At 38.4% G+C, this 27,057-nt stretch overlaps 1 long non-coding RNA gene across 1 annotated transcript; it reads left to right on the top strand.

The window, feature by feature from the left end:
* The first annotated feature begins 724 nt into the window (after window positions 1-724).
* LOC125164270 (uncharacterized) lies at window positions 725-27,057 on the top strand. Its single transcript, XR_007151704.1, has 3 exons — window positions 725-907; window positions 21,484-21,492; window positions 27,047-27,057. It is a non-coding gene; the product is annotated as an uncharacterized LOC125164270 (long non-coding RNA).

Here is a 27,057-nt window from a genome sequence, read left to right as displayed (position 1 = left end):
ATTACCTTGATTCCAAAACCAGACAGAGATCCCACTAAAAAGGAGAACTATAGACCAATTTCCCTGATGAACATGGATGCAAAAATCCTCAACAAGATATTAGCCAACCAGATCCAACAATACATGAAAAAAATTATTCACCACGACCAAGTGGGATTTATACCTGGGATGCAGGGCTGGTTCAATATCCACAAAACAATTAACGTGATTCATCACATCAATAAAATAAAGGACAAGAACCATATGATCCTCTCAATAGATGCAGAGAAAGCTTGGACGAAATACAGCATCCTTTCTTGATAAAAACCCTCAAGAAAGTAGGGATAGAAGGAGCATACCTCGAGATGATAAAAGCCATATACTAGCAACCCAACACTAATATCATCCTCGATGGGAGAAACTGAGAGCTTTCCCCCTAAGGTCAGGAACAAGACAGGGATGTCCATTCTCCCCACTGTTATTCAACATAGTATTGGAAGTCTTAGCATCTGGAATCAGACAACACAAAGAAATAAAAAGGTATCCAAATCGGCCAGGAGGAGGTCAAACTTTCACTCTTTGCAGATGACATGATAATCTATATGGAAAACCCAAAAGATTCGATCAAAAAACTGCTACAGGAGGGAAGATGGCAGCATAGGAGGACGCTGGGCTCACCGCGCATTCTGCTGATCACTTAGATTCCACCTACACCTGCCTAAATAACCCAGAAAACAGCCAGAGGATTAGCAGAACGGAGTCGCCGGAGCCAAACGCAGACAAGACGCCCACGGAAGAGGATAGGAAGGGCAGCGAGGCGGTGCGCGCTCCACAGACTGGCGGGAGGGAGCCGGGGCACAGGGGCAGCTCGCGGCCAAGCAGAGCCCTCGAGTCTGGCTTGCAAAAGCGGAGGGGCCTGATGGACTGTGTTCTGACAGCAAGCGCGACTTAGCATCTGGGAAGTCATAAGTTAACCGCTCTGCTCGGAAAGCGGGAAGGCTGGAGGACAAAGGGAGGGAGACTGCTGAGCCCCTGGACGACAAAGCTCAGTTTGGTGGAGAACAAAGGCGCTCACCAGCGCCATCTCCCCCGCCCATCCCCCAGCCAAAATCCCAAAGGGAACCAGTTCCTGCCAGGGAACTTGCTCGCTCCGCGAAAACACCCAGCTCTGTGCTTCTGCGGAGCCAAACCTCCGGCAGCGAATCTGACTCCCTCCCGCTGTCATGGGGCCCCTCCTTAAGTGGATCACCTAAGGAGAAGTGAGCTAAGCCTGCCCCTCCTGCCCCTGTGCACCTTGCCTACCCACCCCAGCTAATACGCCAGATCTCCAGCATCACAAGCCTGGCAGGGTGCAAGTAGCCCACACAGGCCACGCCACCCCACAGTGAATCCCGCCCCTAGGAGAGGGGAAGAGAAGGCACACACCAGTCTGACTATGGCCCCAGCGGTGGGCTGGGGGCAGCCATCAGGTCTGACTGCGTCCCCGCCCACCAGCTCCAATTATACACCACAGCACAGGGGAAGTGCCCTGCAGGTCCTCGCCACGCCAGGGACTATCCAAAATGACCAAGCGGAAGAATTCCCGTCAGAAGAATCTCCAGGAAATAACAACAGCTAATGAGCTGATCAAAAAGGATTTAAATAATATAACAGAAAGTGAATTTAGAATAATAGTCATAAAATTAATCGCTGGGCTTGAAAACAGTATACAGGACAGCAGAGAATCTCTTGCTACAGAGATCAAGGGACTAAGGAACAGTCATGAGGAGCTGAAAAACGCTTTAAACGAAATGCATAACAAAATGGAAACCACCACAGCTCGGCTTGAAGAGGCAGAGGAGAGAATAGGTGCACTAGAAGATAAAGTTATGGAAAAAGAGGAAGCTGAGAAAAAGAGAGATAAAAAAAAATCCAGGAGTATGAGGGGAAAATTAGAGAACTAAGTGATACACTAAAAAGAAATAATATACGCATAATTGGTATCCCAGAGGAGGAAGAGAGAGGGAAAGGTGCTGAAGGGGTACTTGAAGAAATAATAGCTGAGAACTTCCCTGAACTGGGGAAGGAAAAAGGCATTGAAATCCAAGAGGCACAGAGAACTCCCTTCAGACGTAACTTGAATCGATCTTCTGCACGACATATCATAGTGAAACTGGCAAAATACAAGGATAAAGAGAAAATTCTGAAAGCAGCAAGGGATAAACGTGCCCTCACATATAAAGGGAGACCTATAAGACTTGTGACTGATCTCTCTTTTGAAACTTGGCAGGCCAGAAAGAATTGGCACGAGATTTTCAGGGTGCTAGACAGAAAAAATATGCAGCCGAGAATCCTTTATCCAGCAAATCTGTCATTTAGAATAGAAGGAAAGATAAAGGTCTTCCCAAACAAAAAAAAAACTGAAGGAATTTGTCACCACTAAACCAGCCCTACAAGAGATCCTAAGGGGGACCCTGTGAGACAAAGTACCAGAGACATCACTACAAGCATAAAACATACAGACATCACAATGACTCTAAACCCATATCTTTCTATAAAAACACTGAATGTAAATGGATTAAATGCGCCAACCAAAAGACATAGGGTATCAGAATGGATAAAAAAACAAGACCCACTATTTGCTGTCTACAAGAGACTCATTTTAGACCTGAGGACACCTTTAGATTGAGAGTGAGGGGATGGAGAACTATCTATCATGCTACTGGAAGCCAAAAGAAAGCTGGAGTAGCCATACTTATATCAGACAAACTAGACTTTAAATTAAAGGGTGTAACAAGAGATGAAGAAGGACATTATATAATAGTTACAGGGTCTATCCATCAGGAAGAGCTAACAATTATAAATGTCTATGCGCTGAATACCGGAGCCCCCAAATATATAAAACAATTACTCATAAACATAAGCAACCTTATTGATAAGAATGTGGTAATTGCAGGGGACTTTAACACCCCACTTACAGAAATGAATAGATCATCTAGACACACGGTCAATAAAGAAACAAGGGGCCTGAATGAGACATTGGATCAGACAGACTTGACAGATATATTTAGAACTCTGCATCCCAAAGCAGCAGAATATACTTTCTTCTCAAGTGCACATGGAACATTCTCCAAGATAGATCATATACTGGGTCACAACACAGCCCTTCATAAGTTTACAAGAATTGAAATTATACCATGCTTACTTTCAGACCACAATGCTATGAAGCTTGAAATCAACCACAGAAAAAAGTCTGGAAAACCTCCAAAAGCATGGAGGTTAAAGAACACCCTACTAACGAATGAGTGGGTCAACCAGACAATTAGAGAAGAAATTAAAAAATATATGGAAACAAACAAAAATGAAAATACAACAATCCAAATGCTTTGGGAAGCAGCGAAGGCAGTCCTGAGAGGAAAATACATTGCAATCCAGGCCTATCTCAAGAAACAAGAAAAATCCCAAATACAAAATCTAACAGCACACCTAAAGGAACTAGAAGCAGAACAGGAAAGGCAGCCTAAACCCAGCAGAAGAAGAGACATAATAAAGATCAGAGCAGAGATAAACAATATAGAATCTTTTTTTTTTATTTTTTTTAATTTTTTTTTTTCAACGTTTATTTATTTTTGGGACAGAGAGAGACAGAGCATGAACGGGGGAGGGGCAGAGAGAGAGGGAGACACAGAATCGGAAACAGGCTCCAGGCTCTGAGCCATCACCCCGAGCCTGATGCGGGGCTCGAACTCACGGACCGCGAGATCGTGACCTGGCTGAAGTCGGACGCTTAACCGACTGCGCCACCCAGGCGCCCCTAGAATCTTAAAAAACTGTAGAGCAGATCAACGAAACCAAGAGTTGGTTTTTTGAAAAAATAAACAAAATTGACAAACCTCTAGCCAGGCTTCTCAAAAAGAAAAGGGAGATGACCCAAATAGATAAAATCATGAATGAAAATGGAATTATTACAACCAATCCCTCAGAGATACAAACAATTATCAGGGAATACTATGAAAAATTATATGCCAACAAATTGGACAACCTGGAAGAAATGGACAAATTCATGAACATCCACACTCTTCCAAAACTCAATCAGGAGGAAATAGAAAGCTTGAACAGACCCATAACCAGCGAAGAAATTGAATCGGTTATCAAAAATCTCCCAACAAATAAGAGTCCAGGACCAGATGGCTTCCCAGGGGAGTTCTACCAGACGTTTAAAGCAGAGATAATACCTATCCTTCTCAAGCTATTCCAGGAAATAGAAAGGGAAGGAAAACTTCCAGACTCATTCTATGAAGCCAGTATTACTTTGATTCCTAAACCAGACAGAGACCCAGTCAAAAAAGAGAACTACAGGCCAATATCCCTGATGAATATGGATGCAAAAATTCTCAATAAGATACTAGCAAATCAAATTCAACGGCATATAAAAAGAATTATTCACCATGATCAAGTGGGATTCATTCCTGGGATGCAGGGCTGGTTCAACATTCGCGAATCAATCAACGTGATACATCACATTAACAGAAAAAAAGAGAGAAGAACCATATGATCCTGTCAATCGATGCAGAAAAGGCCTTTGACAAAATCCAACACCCTTTCTTAATAAAAACCCTTGAGAAAGTCGGGATAGAAGGAACATACTTAAAGATCATAATAGCCATTTATGAAAAGCCCACAGCTAACATCATCCTCAACAGGGAAAAACTGAGAGCTTTTTCCCTGAGATCAGGAACACGACAGGGATGCCCACTCTCACCGCTGTTGTTTAACATAGTTCTGGAAGTTCTAGCATCAGCAATCAGACAAAAAAAGGAAATCAAAGGCATCAAAATTGGCAAAGATGAAGTCAAGCTTTCTCTTTTTGCAGATGACATGATATTATATATGGAAAATCCGATAGACTCCACCAAAAGTCTGCTAGAAATGATACATGAATTCAGCAAAGTTGCAGGATACAAAATCAATGTACAGAAATCAGTTGCATTCTTATACACTAACCATGAAGCAACAGAAAGACAAATAAAGAAACTGATCCCATTCACAATTGCACCAAGAAGCATAAAATACCTAGGAATAAATCTAACCAAAGATGTAAAGGATCTGTATGCTGAAAACTATAGAAAGCTTATGAAGGTAATTGAAGAAGATTTAAAGAAATGGAAAGACATTCCCTGCTCATGGATTGGAAAAAGAAATATTGTCAATGTCAATACTACCCAAAGCTATCTACACATTCAATGCAATCCCAATCAAAATTGCACCAGCATTCTTCTCGAAACTAGAACAAGCAATCCTAAAATTCATATGGAACCACAAAAGGCCCCGAATAGCCAAAGGAATTTTGAAAAAGAAGACCAAAGCAGGAGGCATCACAATCCCAGACTTTAGCCTCTACTACAAAGCTGTAATCTTCAAGACAGCATGGTATTGGCACAAAAACAGACACATAGACCAATGGAATAGAATAGAAACACCAGAACTATACCCACAAACATATGGCCAACTCATCTTTGACAAAGCAGGAAAGAACATTCAATGGAAAAAAGACAGCCTCTTTAACAAATGGTGCTGGGAGAACTGGACAGCAACATGCAGAAGGTTGAAACTAGACCACTTTGTCACATCTTTCACAAAAATAAACTCAAAATGGATAAAGGACCTGAATGTGAGACAGGAAACCATCAAAACCTTAGAGGAGAAAGCAGGAAAAGACCTCTCTGACCTCAGCCGTAGCAATCTCTTACTCGACACATCCCCAAAGGCAAGGGAATTAAAAGAAAAAGTGAATTACTGGGACCTTATGAAGATAAAAAGCTACTGCACAGCAAAGGAAACAACCAACAAAACTAAAAGGCAACCAACGGAATGGGAAAAGATATTTGCAAATGACATATCGGACAAAGGGCTAGTATCCAAAATCTATAAAGAGCTCACCAAACTCCACACCCGAAAAACAAATAACCCAGTGAAGAAATGGGCAGAAAACATGAATAGACACTTCTCTAAAGAAGACATCCGGATGGCCAACAGGCACATGAAAAGATGTTCAGCGTTGCTCCTTATCAGGGAAATACAAATCAAAACCACACTCAGGTATCACCTCACGCCAGTCAGAGTGGCCAAAATGAACAAATCAAGAGGCTATAGATGCTGGAGAGGATGTGGAGAAATGGGAACCCTCTTGCACTGTTGGTGGGAATGCAAATTGGTGCAGCCACTCTGGAAAGCAGTGTGGAGGTTCCACAGAAAATTAAAAATAGACCTACCCTATGACCCAGCAATAGCACTGCTAGGAATTTATCCAAGGGATACAGGAGTACTGATGCATAGGGGCACTTGTACCCCAATGTTCATAGCAGCACTCTCAACAATAGCCAAATTATGGAAAGAGTCTAAATGTCCATCAACTGATGAATGGATAAAGAAATTGTGGTTTATATACACAATGGAATACTACGTGGCAATGAGAAAAAATGAAATATGGCCTTTTGTAGCAACGTGGATGGAACTGGAGAGTGTGATGCTAAGTGAAATAAGCCATACAGAGAAGACAGATACCATATGGTTTCACTCTTATGTGGATCCTGAGAAACTTAACAGGAACCCATGGGGGAGGGGAAGGAAAGACAAAAAAAAAAAAAATAGAGTGGGAGAGAGCCAAACACAAGAGACTGTTAAAAACTGAGAACAAACTGAGGGTTGATGGGGGGTGGGAGGGAGGAGAGGGTGGGTGATGGGTATTGAGGAGGGCACCTTTTGGGATGAGCACTGGGTGTTGTATGGAAACCAATTTGACAATAAATTTCATATATTAAATAAATAAATAAATAAATAAATAAATAAATAAATAAACTGTGAAAGACACTAAAGGACCAATAATCAGTTTCTGCAACAGTGAGTGAAGACAAAGAAAGTCAAGAGAATGAGGGAGGACAAGAGCAAGAAAGAGAGAAAAATAAATTCATAGATATTTATAAGACATGCCAATCGATTGTGATGTGTGAAACTCACTGTAATCCCAGTTCAAAAGAATTATTAAAAATAATATATTTTAAAAAAACTGCTACAACCAATTCATGAATTCAGCAAAGTTGCAGTATATAAAATCAATGCACAGAAATCCGTTGCATTCCTATACACCAACAATGAAGCGACAGAAAGAGAAATCAAGGAATCGATCCCATTTACAGTTGCACCAAAAGCCATACAAACCTAGGAATAAATCTAACCAAAGAGGTGAAAAATCTATACACTAAGTACTATAGAAATCTTAGGAAAGAAATTGAAGAAGACACAAAAGAATGGAAAAAGATTCCATGCTCCTGGATAGGAAGAATATTGTTAAAATGTTGATACTACCTCAAGCAATCTACATATTCAATGCATCCCTATCAAAGTAACACCAGCACTCTTCACAGAGCTATAACAAATAATCCTAAAGCTTGTATGGAACCAGAAGAGACTCCAAATAGCCAAAGCAATCTTTAAAAAGAAAACGAAAGCAGGAGGTATCACAATCCCAGACTTCAAGTTATACTACAAAGCTGAAATCATCAAGACAGTATGGTACTGGCACAAAAACAGACACTCAGATCAATGGAATAGAATAAAGAACTCAGAAATGGACCCACAGACGTGTGGGCAACTAATCTTTGACAAAGCAGGAAAGAATATCCAATGGAATAAAGACAGTCTCTTCAGCAAGTGGTGCTAGAAAAACTGGACAGCGAGTTAGTGGAAAAACTGGACACCAAGAATGAACCTGGACCACTTTCTTACACCAGACACAAAAATAAACTAAAAATGGATGAAAGACCTCAATGTAAGATGGAAAGCCATCAAAATCCTTGAGGAGAAAGCAAGCAAAAACCTCTTTGTTCTTGGCCACAGCAACTTCTTACTCAACACGTCTCTGGAGGCAAGGGAAACAAAAGCAAAAATGAACTACTGGGACCTCATCAAAATAAAAAGCTTCTGCACAGCAAAGGAAACAATCAACAAAACTAAAAAGCAACTGATGGAATGGGAGAAGGTATTTGCAAATGACATATCATATAAAGGGTTAGTATCCAAAATCTATAAAGAACTGATCAAACTCAACACCCAAAAAACAAATAATCCAGTGAAGAAATGGGAAAAAGACATGCATAGACACTTCTCCAAAGAAGACTTCCAGATGGCCAACCGACACATGAAAAAAGCCTCCACATCACTCATCATCAGGGAAATACAAATCAAAACCATAATGAGATACCACCTTATACCTGTCAGAATGGCTAACATTAACAACTCAGGCAAAAACAGATGTTGGTGAGGGGGCAGAGAAGAGGGTCTCTTTTGCATTGTTGGTGGGAATGCAAGCTGGTGCAGCCACTCTGGAATACAGTATGGAGGTTCCTCACAAAACTAAAAATAGAACTACCCTATGACCCAGCAATTGCACTAGTAGGCATTTATCCAAGGGATACAGGTGTGCTGTTTCAAAGGGACACATGCACCACCATGTTTATAGCAGCACTATCAACAATAGCCAAAGTATGGAAAGAGCCCAAATGTCCATCGATGGATGAATGAATAAAGAAAAGGTGGTATACATATACAATGGAGTATTACTTGGCAATCAAAAAGAATGAAATCTTGCCATTTGCAACTACGTGGATGGAACTGGAGGGTACTATGCTAAGTGAAATTAGTCAGAGAAAAAAAAAAATCATATGACTTCACTCATATGAGGACTTTAAGAGACAAAACAAATGAACATAAGGGAAGGGAAACAAAAATAATGTAAAAACAGGGAGGGGGACAAAACAAAAGAGACTCATAAATATGGGGAACAAACTGAGGGTTGCTGGAGGGGTTGTGGGATGGAGGATGGGCTAAATGGATAAGGGGCATTAAGGAATCTACTGAAATCATTGCTTCACTATATACTAATTTGGATGTAAATTTTAAAAAATAAAAAATAAAGTTAAATTTAAAAAAAAAGTCCCTCAATATCATTTTAACCTCCAATAACAAACTTTACTGCATGATAAAGTCTGGAGAAGCAATTACTACATTATCCAAACAGCCTAACACATATGGTTTGATACACTGACAAAAGTTTCAGCCAACAGACACACCCACTAGAGATTTTGGAAGGCAACAATAAAGCCCTTGAAGTAGAGACTCTCATTTCAGGTGACAAGTATAGAAATGAACATCTTTTACCCCAGGGCAGCTGAAGCAGGAAGCCCAGTGTCTCATAATTAGTGTTGTTTATGTCAAGAGGAAAATTAGTCCATAAATCATGCTGGTGCAGGTGGGAAAGAACAATTCTGTTTTGGAGCCACAAGTTGTCTATGGATTCCTCACATCCAGATCACAGTGGAGATAGAGTTCAAGAACTCAGGTATTAAAGGATAAAACCCTGGTGCCCTGTTTTGCAGAGGTAAAAATATTAATCCAGATATCACTTGGTGGGAGAACAACATGATAATCAGCTGTGTAGTGACAGGGAAGATGGTCAGGAAAAAAAAACTTTATTATTGGTGTTTTCTGATCATTTGATGTTTCTGCCTCCATTTTACTGTTTTTGGCAAAATTCTATGAGAGAAAATACAGAGGCAATCCCAGTGTCTTTTAGCTAGTCTAAACAAACAACTTACTCCCATGAGAAGTCAGATAATCTGTGCAATTCTTGCCAAGCAGTGTTTGATTATAGCTACAAGTAAAACATTGATGAATTTCTTTTTATCTTCATTTTTCAATTTATTTATTTTTTTGTTTACATTTGTATGCTATAAGAAGCCATATCTGAGCCAGATGGACAGGACAGGACAGTTTACCACACAGAAATCTTCAACATTGGGCTGGATAAAAGGGATACATTAACAGAACAGAATGATGAGGTCGGATGACACCATAGGTCATTCCTGACTCTGAGTCCCCTCACAGGAAAAAAAAAAAAAAAGGATATGAGGATGATATGAGAATAGAATTAGGAGCTTCACTTGGGCAATAGGAAATGTGTTGTGTGTAAGAAAATACCGTAGCTGGGGGCACCTGGGTGGCTCAGTCGGTTAAGCGGCCGACTTCGGCTCAGGTCATGACCTTGTGGTCCATGAGTTCGAGCCCCGCGTCGGGCTCTGTGCTGACAGCTCAGAGCCTGGAGCCTGTTTCGGATTCTGTGTCTCCCTCTCTCTGACCCTCCCCCATTCATGCTCTGTCTCTCTCTGTCTCAAAAATAAATAAACGTTAAAAAAAAAGAAAATACTGTAGCTGCAGTTTTGTTTTGTTTTGTTTTGTTTTGTTTTGTTTTGTTTTGTTTTACATAATAACCATTCTCTTCTGGTTGCTCAACAATGGGCCCTGATTTTTAGCAGGGTATATGGCCACTATGAATAAATGTTTCCTGGACTGCCTTATAGCTACTTTGACCAATGATATAGAAGGAAAAGCATTGTATCCAACATGCCGGAAATACCCTTGGAGTTATCCACTCCCCTTCTTTGCCCCTTCCCTCTTCATGATGGCTGCACTAAGATGTCATGACTGGGTGACATCAGCAAAAATAATGTAGTAAGAATCTCTGAAAATTTGCCTCTCAGAACATCAGTGGGAAAAAAAACCACAAAAATTGTCAGAACAGATTTTTTTCAGAAGTTAGGAAACGAATCAAAAGTTCACAGCAACCTGGAAAACATTTATGCAAAAACGATGGCAGAATATTGGTAAGAATGTGACCTTATGGCATTTTAATTTACTATAGATGCATCCTTGCTTCCTATCTCAATGGTAGTATTGACAATAACATCACAGATTCCCAAAAAATGAAGAGAAAATGAACCTAACTCACAAAGACATTTTACATGTCTCATGGTTTGTTGGCAGAGGTACTCAATAGGCTTGTTTTTATGAGATCTGATCAGAGCTTGCCTGGTGCTAAAAGCTGCTCCTAAATTGGCATTTGATGAAAATATTTACTGGCAACTGTTTTAATGTCATGACTGATTGAGGCAATGCGTAGTAGTTAGGAGAAACAGTCTAAGCCAAAAGGTGAGGAATAAGATGTTCACAAGAACTTTGAAATGTTCAACATATTCCTGGCAATCTACAAAGTCACACAAATGCAGAGATGTACACATGTACAGGAAAGATTTGGGAAGGCCCTAAGATCTCACTTCTATTTGATCTTGAGGCTCTGTGTAAGCAGAAAATGAAGTTTAAGCAAAGTTTTAAACTACCTAGATAAACATTAAAGACATGCTCCAATATATACAGAGTCCCTTGGAAAATATTGGGAGATTTATTGATCCCAGGCATTTAAGGAAATCTCTATTCTATCATTTGCTGACTACTTGGCTAACTGAGGATTCAGTGGCCAAGCATGACAAAGAATAGGGACCATACAGAATTCATTCAGAAAAGTCATAAACAAACTACAACAACTATACTAAGCAACAGTAACAACAGACCCTGGGAGACAGTAGAATCTGATTTCCAGAGTTACTTCATTCTATTATTTAAAGTGTATGGTTTTCAACAATGACAACAATCATGAGGCATCCAAAGAAACAAGAAAGGATGGCCCATACATAGGTTAAAAAGATATCAGTAGAAACTTATCCTGAGAAAACACAGACACTAGACTTACTAGACAAATACTGTAAGCCAACTATTATTTAAAATATGTTCTAAAGCCTAAAATAAAATATGTTTTAAAAAGTAAAGTATGAGAACACTGGTTTTTTGCATCATCAAGATAGTTAACTTGATCGATGGTATTATCTTTGTCAGGATCACTATGAAAAAAAAGGCACTTAGGTTGGAAGTAGAAAGCAATGTGCTGATGCCACAAAATGCATTTCTTTTCCCAAGAAGAACAGTTTGTAGGACACCTCAGTTCATTTGTTAAATAACCCTTCAACATTTCCAGCTTATTTGTTAATTTCACAGAATAGGTGGGCATTTACAATTCTTTAAGTCAGGCTTTATTTATATTAAGTATTTTAGGATGCTGACAAGAAGAAGTATGATCTTAACTCTTTTTTTTTTCAACGTTTATTTATTTTTGGGACAGAGAGAGACAGAGCATGAATGGGGGAGGGGCAGAGAGAGAAGGAGACACAGAGTCGGAAACAGGCTCCAGGCTCTGAGCCATCAGCCCAGAGCCCGACGCGGGGCTCGAACTCACGGACCGCGAGATCATGACCTGGCTGAAGTCGGACGCTCAACCGACTGCGCCACCCAGGCGCCCCTAGAAGAAGTATGATCTTATGATAAATTGATAGTTTCTCTTCTCAAGAGATACTACCTAGGATAAATATACTTCAACTTTGGGTTCTTAGAAATTTATGAGGCACCTGGTGGCTCAGTCAGTTAAGTGTCCAAATCTTGATTTGAGTTCAGGTCATTATCTGATGGCTTGTGGGACCAAGCTCCACATTGGGCTCTGCACTGACAGCCTAGAGCTTACTTAGGATTCTCTTTCTCCCTCTCTCTCTGCCCTTCCCTCTCTCTCATGTGCATGCATTCTCTCTCTATCTCTCTCTCTCTCAAAATCAAAATCAGTAAACTTTTAAAATAAATAAATAAAATAAATTTATGATTCTTGAGTTTATGCTTCTTTTCAGGCTTAATTCAAGAGCAGTTAAGGATACTTTACCTAATTTAAAAGAATTGAAATTCATATTACAAAGTAATACATAATTTAGCAGGCAAAGATAAATCAAACTTTTTAAAATCCGTGAAGAAGCTTGAAATTGTATCCAATCTTAATACACCCACATGGTGATATCTGAAAACTCCTACACTTCATAAACCTTGCCAATTACTCAAGAAGAAAATACTGAAACAATTTACTTATTAGAATAACTTGGGATGGAAAAGAAACCTGTGATTTCCACCTGCAAAACAGCAAATAACCTAAATATAATAATTGGCAGGGACACCTGAGTGGCTCAGTCAGTTGGGCATCCAACTTCACCTCAGGTCATGTTCTCATGGTTTGTGGGTTCAAGCCCCTGTGTCAGGCTCTATGCTGATAGCTCAGAACCTGGAGCCTGTTTCAGATTCTGTGTCTCACTCTCTCTCTGTCCCTCCTCTGCTCACACTCTGTTTACCTCTCTCAAAAATAAATAAACATAAAAAAAATAATTGGCAGATGATTTATTTAAAACAATCAATTTGGACAATTGTTCTGCTTTCTCAATGTATTTATTTTTTAAATGACAATTAAGACTTTATGCCATTTCCAGTACTTCTTAAAAACGAATTTATGTCTATAAATTTCATTTCATTAAAAATCCATAACAAATAGATTGGAAAAGTATATATATTTTCAAAAGGAAATTTAAAGTCTCTTATTAAACCTGACACATCATTTAGTATGTCCTTTCAAGATGAAAGATGAAAAAACTAAAAACATATTATTTAAAACTAGCTTTAAAAAAATGACTTTGCCTCTTGAGTATAACATAAATTGCATATAGTTTGCTCCTTTGCTACTTAATATAAAAATCATCAGGAACGTTATGTGTTATATATGTAAAACCAATCACAGTAAGGTGGATTATTCAGGAGAATAAAGATTATTTACTTTGTTTCCAAAATTTTCATTCCCCAGAACAAACTTAGATCATATCATTAATTTTATACACATACACACACACACACACACACACACACACACACACACACACACACATTGAATTCTCCTACATAACTTTAAAATGACACTAGTAAGGGAGGCAGCCAAGATGGATGAACAGCATGGAAGTTTTTCTGTGTCTCACGTCCATGAAATACAGCCAGACCAACACTAAACCATCCTGCACACCTAGAAAACTGATTTGAGGATTTACACAACAATCTGCATAACCTCAACCACAGAATTCAGCAGGTACACGGTGTGGAGAGGTGGACATGGGGAGAGAGAAGCCCCGGCAGGCAGGGACCTGCTTTTGCGGGCAGAAAGAGGAGGGAGATGGTGGGGAGAACATGGGAAAAGCACCCCTCCCCAAAAGCAGCTGGAAAGAAACTGGAAAATTGGAAACAGCCACAGGGACTAAACTAAAAAGGGACAAAGGAGAGAGAAGATGGTTTAAATTCCATTAAGACTGTAAACAAGGGAAGCGCAAAGGTTGCAACTCCACTGTTCAACACCTGGCGGTGCTCTGGTGGGAAGGGCAAATCCACAGGAACAGAGTGGGGTCCGGGAGGTTCTCAGGCCACACGGGGAAAAGTGGTTCCACTGCTGGAAGGGCATTTGGTAGAGACTGTTGAAGCCACTGGGTCTCAGCAGACCCCAGAAAATGTCCACATTCATTGGTGGTGGAACAAGGTCGTTAAGGGTGAAGCTTGGTGCCAGATGTGTATTGTGATTTTCCCTAATCCCTGAAAAGCTGCTCCTACACTATCTTGTGAACTTTTTCTGGGGTGGGCTGGCACCTGGCCGCAGTCTCAGGGCACTGGCAGCAGCATGGTCCAGGAAGGGTTCCTGGGTGCAGCCGACATTCAGCCATTGCTTGATGAGACCCTCCCACAGAGGGGCAGAACGGGTCAAAGCCACAGTCCTTCAGAAGTAAGGGGCCGGGGAAAACAGTTGCATCTGAGACAAAACTGAGGAGAGAGGTTCTGTCTGGGGCTTGGACACGGACAGTGAACGGTAGTGGACGAAAACTGAAGACAGAGGACAGATGCGCAATTGATGATCGTGGAGAATAGAGTTCCGATACTAGAGGCTGGGTAGCTGGGTGACGCCATTTTACCACTCCTGCGCATGTGCATACATGCCTATGAGCATCACAACAATCTGCCCAAGTAGGCTAGTAGCGCCACCAGGTGGAAAACGGAGCCGATTCACTGAGCCCCGCCCAACTGGGCCAACCTGGCTCTTCAAGAACACAAATCCACCACCTGCTAGTTTATGACTATAAAGCACTTCATAGTCTGACTTCTAAGGGAAAACGAAGTAATTTCAGTCCTATTTCAATCTGTTAGTAGGTCCATCTATTCAATTTTCCTTCCTTTTTTTCTCTCTTTTTACTTCTTTTCTTTTTCTTGAATACAGAGAGAGAAAAAATTCATTTTTATTTCCAAATCGTATTAAAAGTATTTTTATTTAATTGTTTTTACTGTATTCTTTACATTTGTGTAATTTTTTTCAAATTCTGGGGCACCTGGGTGGCTCAGTCGTTTAAGCGTCTAGCTTTAGCTGAGGTCATAGTCTCGTGGTTCATGAGTTTGAGCCCCGCATTGGGTTCTGTGCTGAGAGCTCAGAGCCTAGAGCCTGCTTCAGATTCTGTGTCTCCTCATCTCTCTCTTCCCCTCCCCTGCTCATGCTCTGTGTCTCTCTATAGCTCAAGAATAATAAACTTAAAAAAATTTTTTTTAATTTTTTTTCAAGTTCTATTTTACTTCCATCATTTAATTTTAGTATACTTCAGTGTATTCATTTTTTTTTAATTCTCAAACGATTTCCTTTTTGCTTCTCCCCTCTTTTTTCACTTCAAACCACTTGCAACACCCAGACCAAAACACTCCTAGGATCTAGCATCATTTGTTCAATTTTGTGTGTGTGTGTGTTTTTAATTTTTTAATTTTAATATTTTAAGTTTAATCTTTTTCAGTTTAAATTTCCTACCTCATTGAGTCTTTTTCTCCCTTCAAAATGATGAAATGAAGGAAATCACCCTAAAAGAAAGAGCATGAAGAAACAAAAGCCAGGAATTTAACCAATACAGATTCAAGCAAGATGACTGAACAAGAATTTAGAATCATGATAGGAATACTAGCTGCATTCAAAAATAGACTAGAAGCCCTTTCTGCTGAGATAAAAGAAGCAAAAACTAGGCAGGATGAAATAAAAAATGCTATAACTGAGCTGCAATCACAAATGGACGCCACGGTGGCAATGATGAATGAGGCAGAACAGAGAATCAGCGATATAGAGGACAAACTTATAGAGAATAATAAAGCAGAAAAAAGTGGGAGATGAAGGCAAAAGAGCATGATTTAAGAATTAGAAAAATCAGTAACTCATTTAAAGGGGACAACATCAGAATCATAGGGTCTCAGAAGAGGAAGAGAGAGAAATAGGGGTACAAGGGTTCTGTGAGCAAATCATAGCATAAAACATTCCTAACCTGGGGAAGGACACAGACATCAAAATCCAGGAAGCACAGAGGACTCCCATTAGATTCAACAAAAACTGACCATCAACAAGGCATATCATAGTCAAATTCACAAAATACTCTGGCAAGGAGAGAATCATGAAAGCAGCAAGGGGAAAAAAGTCCCTAACCTACAAAAGACAGATCAGGTTTGCAGCACACCTATCCACGGAAACTTGGCAGGCCAGAAAGGAGTGGCAGGATATATTCAGTGTGCTGAATCATAAAAATATGCAGCCAAGAATTCTTTATCCAGCACGATTGTCATTCAAAATAGAAGATGAGATCAAAGTTTCCCAGACAAGCAAAAATTAAAGGAGTTTGTGACCACTAAACCAGTCCTGCAAGAAATTTTCAGGAGGACTCTCAGAGGGGAGAAAAGATGAAAAGAAAACACATACAGACATACATACATACATACATACATACATACATACATAAACACCAAAAGCAACAAAGATTAGAAGAGACCAAAGGCTGACTCTCTGAAGGGAGAAAGGATGAAAATATAAATAAATAAATAAATAAATAAATAAATAAATAAATAAACAAACAAACAAACAAATACCAAAAGCAACAAAGATTAGAAAGGACCAGAGAACACCACCAGAAACTCCAACACTACAAGCAACATAATGGAAATAAATTCATATATTTCAGGACTCAATTTAAATGTCAATGGACTTATTGCTCCAATCAAAAGACACAGGGTAACAGAATGGATAAGAAAACAAGAGCCATTGATACGCTGTTTACAAGAGACCCACTTTAGACCTAAAGATACCTACAGATTGAAAATAAGGGGATGGAAAACCATCTATCAGACTAATGGTCAACAAAAGAAAGCCAGAGTACCATACTTATAACCCACAATCTAAACTTTAAAATAAAGACTGTATCAAGAGATGCAGAAGGGCATTATACCATAATCAACAGGTCTATAGACCAAGAAGACCTAACAATTATAAACATTTATGCACCAAATGTGAGAGCACACAAATATATAAATCAGTTAATCACAAACATAAAGAAACTCATCGATAGTAATACCATAATAGTAGGAGACTTCAACACCCCACTCACAGCAATGGACAGATCCTCTAATCACAAAATCAACAAGGAAACAATGGCTTTGAATGACACACTGGACCAGATGGACTTCACAGATATATTCAGAACATTTCATTCTAAAGCAGCAGAATATACATTCTTCTCCAGTGCACATGGAACATTCTCCAGAATAGACCATATACTGGGACACAAATCAGCCCTAAGTAAGTACAAACAGATCGAGATCATACCGTGCATAATTTCAGACCACAATGCTATGAAACTCGAAATCAACCACAAAAAAATTTGGAAAGGTAACAAATACTCAGAGACTGAAGAACATCCTACTGAAGAGTGAATGGGCTAACCAAGCAGTTAAAGAGGAAATGAAAAAGTATATGGGAGTCAATGAAAATGATAACACCACAATCCCAAACCTCTGGGACAGCAAAGGCGGTCATCAGAGGAAAGTATATAGCAATCCAGGCCTTCCTAAAGAAGGAAGAAAGATCTCAAATACACAACCTAACCTTATGCCTTAAGGAGCTGGAAAAACAACAGCAAATAAAACCCAACACCAGAAGAAAACAGGAAATAATAAAGATTAGAGCAGAAATTCATGCTATCAAAACCAAAAAAAAAGAAAACCAGTAGAACAGATCGATGAAACCAGAAGCTGGGTCTTTGAAAGAATTAACAAAATTGATAAACCACTAGCCAGTTTGATCAAAAAGAAAAAGGAAAGGACCCAAATAAATAAAACCAAGAATGAAAGAGGAGGAATCACAACCAACACAGCAGAAATAAAAACAGTAATAAGAGAATAGTATGATCAATTATATGCCACTAAAATGGGCAATCTGGAAGAAATGGACAAATCCCTAGAAACATATACAATACCAAAACTGAAACAGGAAGAAATAGAAAATTTGAACAGACCCATAACCAGTTAGGAAATTGAATTAGTAATCAAAAACCTGCCAAAAAACAAGAGTTCAGGGCCAGGTGGCTTTCCAGGGGAATTCTACCAATCATTTAAGGAAGAGTGAACACCTACTCTCTTGAAGCTGTTCCAAAAAATAGAAATGGAAGGAAAACTTCCAAAATCTTTCTATGAAGCCAGCATTACCTTGATTCCAAAAACCAGACAGAGATCCCACTAAAAAGGAGAACTATAGACCAACTTCCCTGATGAACATGGATGCAAAAATCCTCAACAAGATATTAGCCAACCAGATCCAACAATACATGAAAAAAATTATTCACCACAACCAAGTAGGATTTGTACCTGGGATGCAGGGCTGGTTCAATATCCACAAAACAATTAACGTGGTTCATCACATCAATAAAAGAAAGGACAAGAACCATATGATCCTATCAGTAGATGCAGAGAAAGCTTAGACAAAATACAGCATCCTTTCTTGATAAAATCCCTCAAGAAAGTAGGGATAGAAGGAGCATACCTCCAGATGATAAAAGCCATATACTAGCGACCCAACACTAATATCATCCTCGATGGGGAAAACTGAGAGCTTTCCCCCTAAGGTCAGAAACAAGACAGGGATGTCCACTCTCACCACTGTTATTCAACATAGTATTGGAAGTCTTAGCCTCTGTAATCAGACAACACAAAGAAATAAAAGGCATCCAAATCAGCCAGGAGGAGGTCAAATGTCACTCTTCGCAGATAACATGATACTCTATATGGAAAACCCAAAAGATTCGATCAAAAAACTGGTAGAACTGATTCATGAATTCAGCAAAGTTGCAGGATATAAAATCAACGCACAGAAATCAGTTGAATTCCTATACACCAACAATGAAGCAACAGAAAGAGAAATCAAGGAATCTATCCCATTTACAACTGCACCAAACCCATAAAATACCTAGAAATAAATCCAACCAGAGAGGTGAAAAATCTGTACACTGAAAACTACAGAAAGCTTATGAAAGAAATTGAAGAAGACACAAAAGAATGGAAAAAGATTCCATGTGATAGGAAGAACAAATATTGTTAAAATGTCAATACTACCTGAAGCAATCTACATACTCAATGCAATATCTATCAAAATAACACCTGTACTCTTCACAGAGCTACAACAAACAATACCACAATTTGTATGGAACTAGACAAGACCCCAAATAGCCAAAGAAATCTTGAAAAAAATAACCAAAGCGGGAGGCATCACAATCCCAGACTTCAAGTTATACTACAAAGCTATAATCATCAAGACAGTATGGTACTGGCACAAGAACAGACACTCAGATCAATGGAACCTAATAGAGAACCCAGAAATGGACCCACAAACATATGTCCAACTAATCTTTGACAAAGCAGGAAAGAATATCCAGTGGAATAAAGACAGTCTCTTCAGCAAGTGGTGCTGGGAAAACTGGCCAGTGACATGCAGAAGAATGAACCTGGACCACTTTCATACACCAGACGACCACTTTCATACACCAGACACAAAAATACACTCAAAGTGGATGAAAGACTTAAATTTTAAGACAGGAAGCCATCAAAATGCTCGAGGAGAAAGCAGGCAAAAACCTCTTTGATCTTGGCCGCAGCAACTTCTTACTCAACACGTCTCTGGAGGCAAGGGAAACAAAAGCAAAAATGAACTACTGGGACCTCATCAAAATAAAAAGCTTCTGCACAGCAAAGGAAACAATCAACAAAACTAAAAAGCAACCGACAGAATGGCAGAAGATATTTTTAAACGACCTATCAGATAAAGCGTTAGTATCCAAAATCTATAAAGAACTGATCAAACTCAACACCCAAAAAACAAATAATCCAGTGAAGAAATGGGCAAAAGACATGAATAGACACTTCTCCAAAGAAGACATCCAGATGGCCAACCGACACATGAAAAAATGCTCAACATCACTCATCATCAGGGAAATACAAATCAAAACCACCATGAGATACCACCTTACACCTGTCAGAATGGCTCACATTAACAACTCAGGCAACAGCAGATGTTGGTGAGGATGCGGAGAAAGAGGATCTCTATTGCATTGCTGGTGGGAATGCAAGCTGGTGCAGCCACTCTGGAAAACAGTATGGAGGTTCCTCAAAAAACTAAAAATAGAACTACCCTATGACCCAGCAATTGCACTACTCCAAGGGATACAGGTGTCTGTTTCAAATGGACACATTCACCCCAATGTTTATAGCAACACTATCAACAATAGTCAAAGTATGGAAAGAGCCCAAATGTCCATCGATGGATGAATGGATAAAGAACAGGTGGTATATATATACAATGGAGTATTATACGACAATCAAAATGCATGAAATCTTGCCATTTGCAACTACATGGATGGAACTGGAGGGTATTATGCTAAGTGAAATTAGTCAGTCAAAGACAAAAATCGTATGACTTCACTCATATGAGAACTTTAAGAGACAAAACAGATGAACATAAGGGAAGGGAAACAAAAATAAGAATAAAACAGTGAGGGGCACAAAACAGAAGAGACTCATAAATACGGAAAACAAACTGAGGGTTACTGGAGGGGTTGTGGGAGGGGGGATGGGCTAAATGGATAAGGGACACTAAGGAATCCACTCCTGAAATCATTGTTGCACTATATGCTAACCAATTTGTATGTAAATTATTAAAAATTTTAAAATAAAATAAAAAAAATTAAAAAATTAAAATGACACTAGTAACTATTTTTGATCATAAGTATTACTACATATTTACAAACATTATTTAATATTCTTAAAATAAATTTGCAAATGAGTTATTACTGCCTCCTTTTTATAGATCAGGACATTAACACTCAAAACAGAGTATGCTAGTTCCACCATTCAGCTTTTAATTAACAGATTCCAGTTTCAAAGTTAGGTCTGTCTGACTCTAAAGTCTGTATAATAGACACATCATAATGTAACCACGGATTACATATGATACAAATTATTGGATACTGACAAATATGTATGTGTATATAAACATATGTATATACGTATAAACATATGTATATATGTATATATGTGCTCCTAAAGTGTTATATCATATACATATGATACAACTCATTTGATACTGACAAATATGTACATATATACACACATATAAAGTATATATGTATATACAAGCATATATATATAAATATGTGTATTTATATGTGTGTGTATGTATATATATATATATATATATATATATGCAAGTTTTATCTTTATGTGATCTTTATATACAATCAATAACACACACCAGCTGCGTACAAATATTTCTAAGTGACCATGACATTCTTTTCTGGAAATCCTTGAATCAGCTTCAAAATTCTCAACACAGTTCTTTAAGAGCTATTATCAGTCAGAGATTTCTTCCAGTGTTTACTGTCAAGTCATTCACGATTTGTTTATATTACTTGCACACACCTACCTTTTCTGCCTATCCCTTTATTCTCTTCTCTAATCACTTTCTCCTCCAGCACTATACACCAGCTAGAAGAGCCTTATTTCTAGCCTCTGAACTCAGAAATACATCTACTTGGTTCCATCCCTGGACTTTTACAGTTGTTCCTCTCTTTACTTGGATATTCTTTCCTCAGATCTTGGCTATTTCCTTTAGCTACAGTTCAAATATCAAATCCTCACAGAAGTCTTCTCTAACAAAATTGGCTATAGGAGCTGTTCCCTATATCTCAGTAATGTTCTATCACATTACCCTGTTTGTTTTATAGGTCTTATTGCAACCTGAAATAATTTATTAATTTTTAAAATTTTCTATTATATCTGCCACTAGAACGTAAGCTTACTGAAGATAAATCTTTGATTTTCCTTATTCATTTCCATATTCTGAATATCTGGAATACTTCTTAGAACATTTAAAAAAATAAACATTTGATGGGGCGCCTGGGTGGCACAGTCGGTTAAGCGTCCGACTTCAGCCAGGTCACGATCTCGCGGTCCGGGAGTTCGAGCCCCGCGTCGGGCTCTGGGCTGATGGCTCAGAGCCTGGAGCCTGTTTCCGATTCTGTGTCTCCCTCTCTCTCTGCCCCTCGCCCGTTCATGCTCTGTCTCTCTCTGTCCCAAAAATAAAATAAAAACGTTGAAAAAAAAATTAAAAAAAAAAAAAATAAAATAAACATTTGATAAATTAGCAATTGAATAGAAAATATGTATTTATTATATAGGTTGAAAAATATATTCTTGGCATTTTTAGGTAGTATATATGTTAACTTTGCTCTTATTATTTAACTTAATTAGCTAGTAAATAGGTGACAATAAGCATAAGTCTTTAAGTTGCTTTCAGTTTGGTATCTTGGAAAATGCAAAAAGTATGTTTTAATTTTTTGAAATTCCTTGAGATAAGAAACTTATGAAACTAGTACAGTTTTCTTCACTACAGTTCATTAAACAGTTTGAGCAGTTTCTAGGACTTCAAGTGGATCACCCCTATCTTCACTGTCATGGAATTGTAAAATTAATTGGATAAAAATCCTTTATCCTCCGAAAGCCATATAACCCTCACAAAACACTTTTTGAACCTAAGCATAGATGCATACCTCAAATCCCCTCAAGTTTCAGGACAGTTCATTTCTATATTTCCCATCACAGTGTGATGTCCTTAATTCCTTATACATACCTCAAGTCTAAAATCCTTCTTCTTTGTGTTTAAAAGTAACCCACTGATATAAACCCTATTTTCCAAAGATTTTCTTATATAAACTTGGATTTAGTCTACTTCTCTCGTTTGCCCTCTATATTCATACTGATTCATCCCTCATTCTCAATCTAAACTCACATTTCTTCAAAACAATAATTTTTTAATATCCTTGTTATTCATTTCTCTTTGTATATGATAATGAATCATTTATTTACTCCTAGAAGAAAAGTGTATTTGATAAAACATTGGTTTCTGGTCATGAAGAATCAACTGTAACCAGACTTACTCTCCTGCCATAAAAAAATTGGAAATAGGACACAATATGTGAAACTGTTTTTGGACACTGGACAACAGGTAGAGTGATACTGAGATCCTTCAAAGAAAATAAACAAATAAGATAAACATTATAGTTACTTTGGTCTTCTGCCCAGTGGCAGTATGCGCTATGAAGTACACATGGGATTCCAAGCACAACATGGGGGTTCACACTGATTTGAGGAGACAGGTTAGAGTTTAGGAATATTCAGGAGGGTGAAATTTTCATGGTAGAAATCTGAAGAGAAAGGAACCTAAGAGAAATCTGAAGAGAAGGCGCATGAGTATTTTGCTGAATGTTTATATTATGTACACAATGAAAATCCATGAGACTGAAAAAGACTATACGGGAAGCTGTAAAATGAATAATTCTTGGAACCCAAACAGGTTTGGATCCTTCAAATTCTACAGAGCTGGATGAAGAGTCTTCACTAAACACCTGCAGCATACAGTATAAATCATAAAAAGGTCGTCATCCCGTATTAGTAGGACTAAATTTTATTTAGAATAAATATTAATCTAAACCAAACCTAAAGTGTTCCTTTTAAAAGGCTTTAAAAATTATATTGATTACAAGAAATAATGTAATTGCCTTCCAAAACAACATCCAACATTATTTAAAGGAACACAGCAAAACCCAATCCTCAGTATCATGAGAATTACAATATCAACATCTAAACAGGATGGCTATAAAGATGGTGACATGGGAGGCTCCTAAACTCCTCCTACATTTGCATTAAATGTACAGTTACATAAGGAGCAATTCCCTTGAAGGAAATCACGCATATTCTGGATTATCCTCTGGGAGATCCCAAACACAGTCACAAATAAGAGAATTAACACCAATTATTCTCAATCACTCCCAGGACTGGAAGTGGAGAAGAAATACTTCCTAACTTATTCTATGATAAGGTTACATGATCCTGGTGCCAAAGCTAGACAGAGAGCTACACACACACACACACACACACACACACACACACACACAGACCAATATCTCTTATAAATATAGATGCACAAATCCTGAAAATTACTAGCAAATTGAACCCAGCAGCATATAAGGATTATATACCATTACCAAGTCAGATTTATCCCAGGAATGCAACAGTACTTCAACATACAGTAATCAATTAATGTAACATACTATTATTAACTATTATACTAAAAGAAAAAATACATATGATGATCTCAATAGATGGTGGAAAACAGCATTTGACAAAATCCTACAACGTTTCATGATAAAAATGCATAACAAACTACAAAGAGAAGAAAACTTCCTCAACCTGATAAAGGGCATGTATAGAAAACCCACAGCAGATGGGGCGCCTGGGTGGTGCAGTCGGTTAAGCGACCGACTGCAGCCAGGTCACGATCTCACGGTCTGTGAGTTCGAGCCCCGCGTCAGGCTCTGGGCTGATGGCTCGGAGCCTGTTTCCGATTCTGTGTCTCCCTCTCTCTCTGCCCCTCCCCCGTTCATGCTCTGTCTCTCTGTCCCAGAAATAAAAACGTTGAAAAAAAAATTTTTAAATAAAAAAAAAAGAAAACCCACAGCTAACATCTTACTTAATGGTGAACAAATGATTATCCCCTAACAACAGGAACAGAACAAGAATGTCTATTTTTCCCTTCCAAGAAAAATTTTATGGAGGTTCTAGTCAGGACAATTAGACAAAATAAATGAAAAGGATGTATATGCAGGGGCCAAGGGCTGGCTGCCCCAAAATGTGCTACTTTGGAATAGTGATCAGTTTAAATAGAGGTTAGTTAAGAGACAGCCTGTACAAGAAGTAACTCAAACTCTCCTCTGCCCCTCTGAAAGCAGGAAATAAATTCTCTCCTGTGAAAGGTACTCCCCCTGTACCAGAGGGTAAAGAGATACCCTTATCACCACAGATGGGAAGTTTAGAGCCAGGAAGGCTGTATGAACAATCCATGTTACTTTTTACTAATTTATTACCACAGCCCGAATTCTATTTAGAATTCCGTACTAATTGAAGCTCCCAAAATTAAGCTTTCCTTGTCCTGTCAATTCCTCACAGATTTATTATCTCTACCTAAAAAGTATAAACCTGCCTGCCTTGGTCATTTCTTGAGGTCTCAATTTCATAATTGGGCCTCCATGCTCACATGATGAAACTTTGGATCTTTTCTCCTGCTAATGTCTCATGTATATTTAATTCTTAATCCAGCTGGAAGACCTTGAGGACAGAGAAGAATTTTTCCTTTGCTTCATGTGTTTGTAAGGAAGAAGTAAACCTATCTTTATTTGCAGAAGACATAACATTATACATAGAAAATTACATTCACAAAAAATTATTAGGGCTAATAAATGAGTTCAGCAAAGTTACAGGATGCAAGATCAAATACACAAATATCAATTATAATCTTATGCATTAGCAAGGAACAATCTGAAAATGAAATTAATAAAGTTCCATTTACAACAACACCAAAACAAATAAAGGAATGTCAAAAATACATAATGAGAGCCATTTTTCTTTTTAGTTTATTTATTTATTTTGAGAGAAAGAGAGCTCAAGTAGGGGAGGGGCAGACAGGGAGACAGAATACCAAGTAGGCTCTGTGCTCTCAGCGCTCCCAGTGCATAGCCCTACATGGGCCTGGAACTCAAGAACCATGAGATTATAACCTGAGCTGAAATCAAGCGTTGGACACTAAACCAACAACCACTCAGGCACCCAAGGAGAGCCATTTTAAAAACAGAGCTGGGGCAGCCATTTTAAAGGAACTGCCTTGCATGTCCAGTTTTCTAAATTTTGAACTGAGCCAAACCACAAATATTTCAAGATGTCAGCAAGAATGAGAAAAATACTATATGAAAATATTGATATCAGTAAAACTTTTTGTCTAATGATTGCTTAACCTGACCAATTAATGAAGTCACCCCCAATGAACTCTTCTTAAAAATTTTACCTAATCTTTTCTTTTCCATAAAAAACCATCTATCTCCTGTAGTTGGGACACTATTAGGTTTCTACCTAAACCTGTGTTTGCAAGTTATTTATGCCAAATAAATGTTTTGCTTTTTGAACTAGTTTTTTTGTATTTAGGCTGACAGAAATTAGGTATAAATTTGAGCAAAGAAATGAAAGTACAAGTGGAACATTCTTTAGCAGAGACAATATGGCAGGAGTAGATCTTCACATACTAAGGTTAGGCAAAGCCTTCCTAGATATGACACAAAACCCACAAGAAACCAAAGGAAAAAGAAACAAATTGGGTTTTACCAAATTAAAAATTTTGTATGTCAAAGGATACCCTAAGGAAACTGAAAATATAGTCCATAGAATGGCAGAAAATACTTCCAAGTCACATATATTATAAAGGATTATATCCAGAGTAAACAAAGAACCCTATTAACAACAACAAAAAAGATAAAACCCAATTTAAAAACTGGATAAATTATCCAATTGATATTTATCCAAAGATGGTATAAAAATCACAATAAGCACATGAAAAGAAGCCAAGCATCATTAATCAGGAGGAAAATACAAATCAAAACCATAGTGAGATGCCACTTCTATCTACCAGAATACCTACTAGGATGACTATAACAAAAATGACAGATAATATCAAGCTCTGGCAAGGATGTGGAGACTCCATAACCCTTATCCATTCATTGGAGGAATTTAACATGATGCAGTCACCCTGGAGAACAGTTTGGCAATTCCCAAAATGTTAAACGTACAGTTACCATAAGACCAACCAATTCCTAGATATATACCCAAAAGGAATGAAAATACACTTTCACACAAAGACTTGTACACAAGTATTCCTAACACCATTTCGTAATATTCAAAAAGTGGAAAAAAGCCAAATGTCCATCAGCTCATGGATAAACAAAGTGATATATCCATGAAGTTGGGGTATTATTGGCATTAAAAATGAAGTACTTGGGGCATCTGGGTGGTTCGGTGAGTTAAGCATCTGACTCT

The sequence above is a fragment of the Prionailurus viverrinus genome, chromosome B1 (genome assembly GCF_022837055.1).
Source record: "Prionailurus viverrinus isolate Anna chromosome B1, UM_Priviv_1.0, whole genome shotgun sequence".
In the NCBI taxonomy this organism is placed as follows: domain Eukaryota; kingdom Metazoa; phylum Chordata; class Mammalia; order Carnivora; family Felidae; genus Prionailurus; species Prionailurus viverrinus.
The sequence above is the reverse complement of the archived record's forward strand: the minus strand, read 5'-3'. Positions and strand labels throughout refer to the sequence as shown.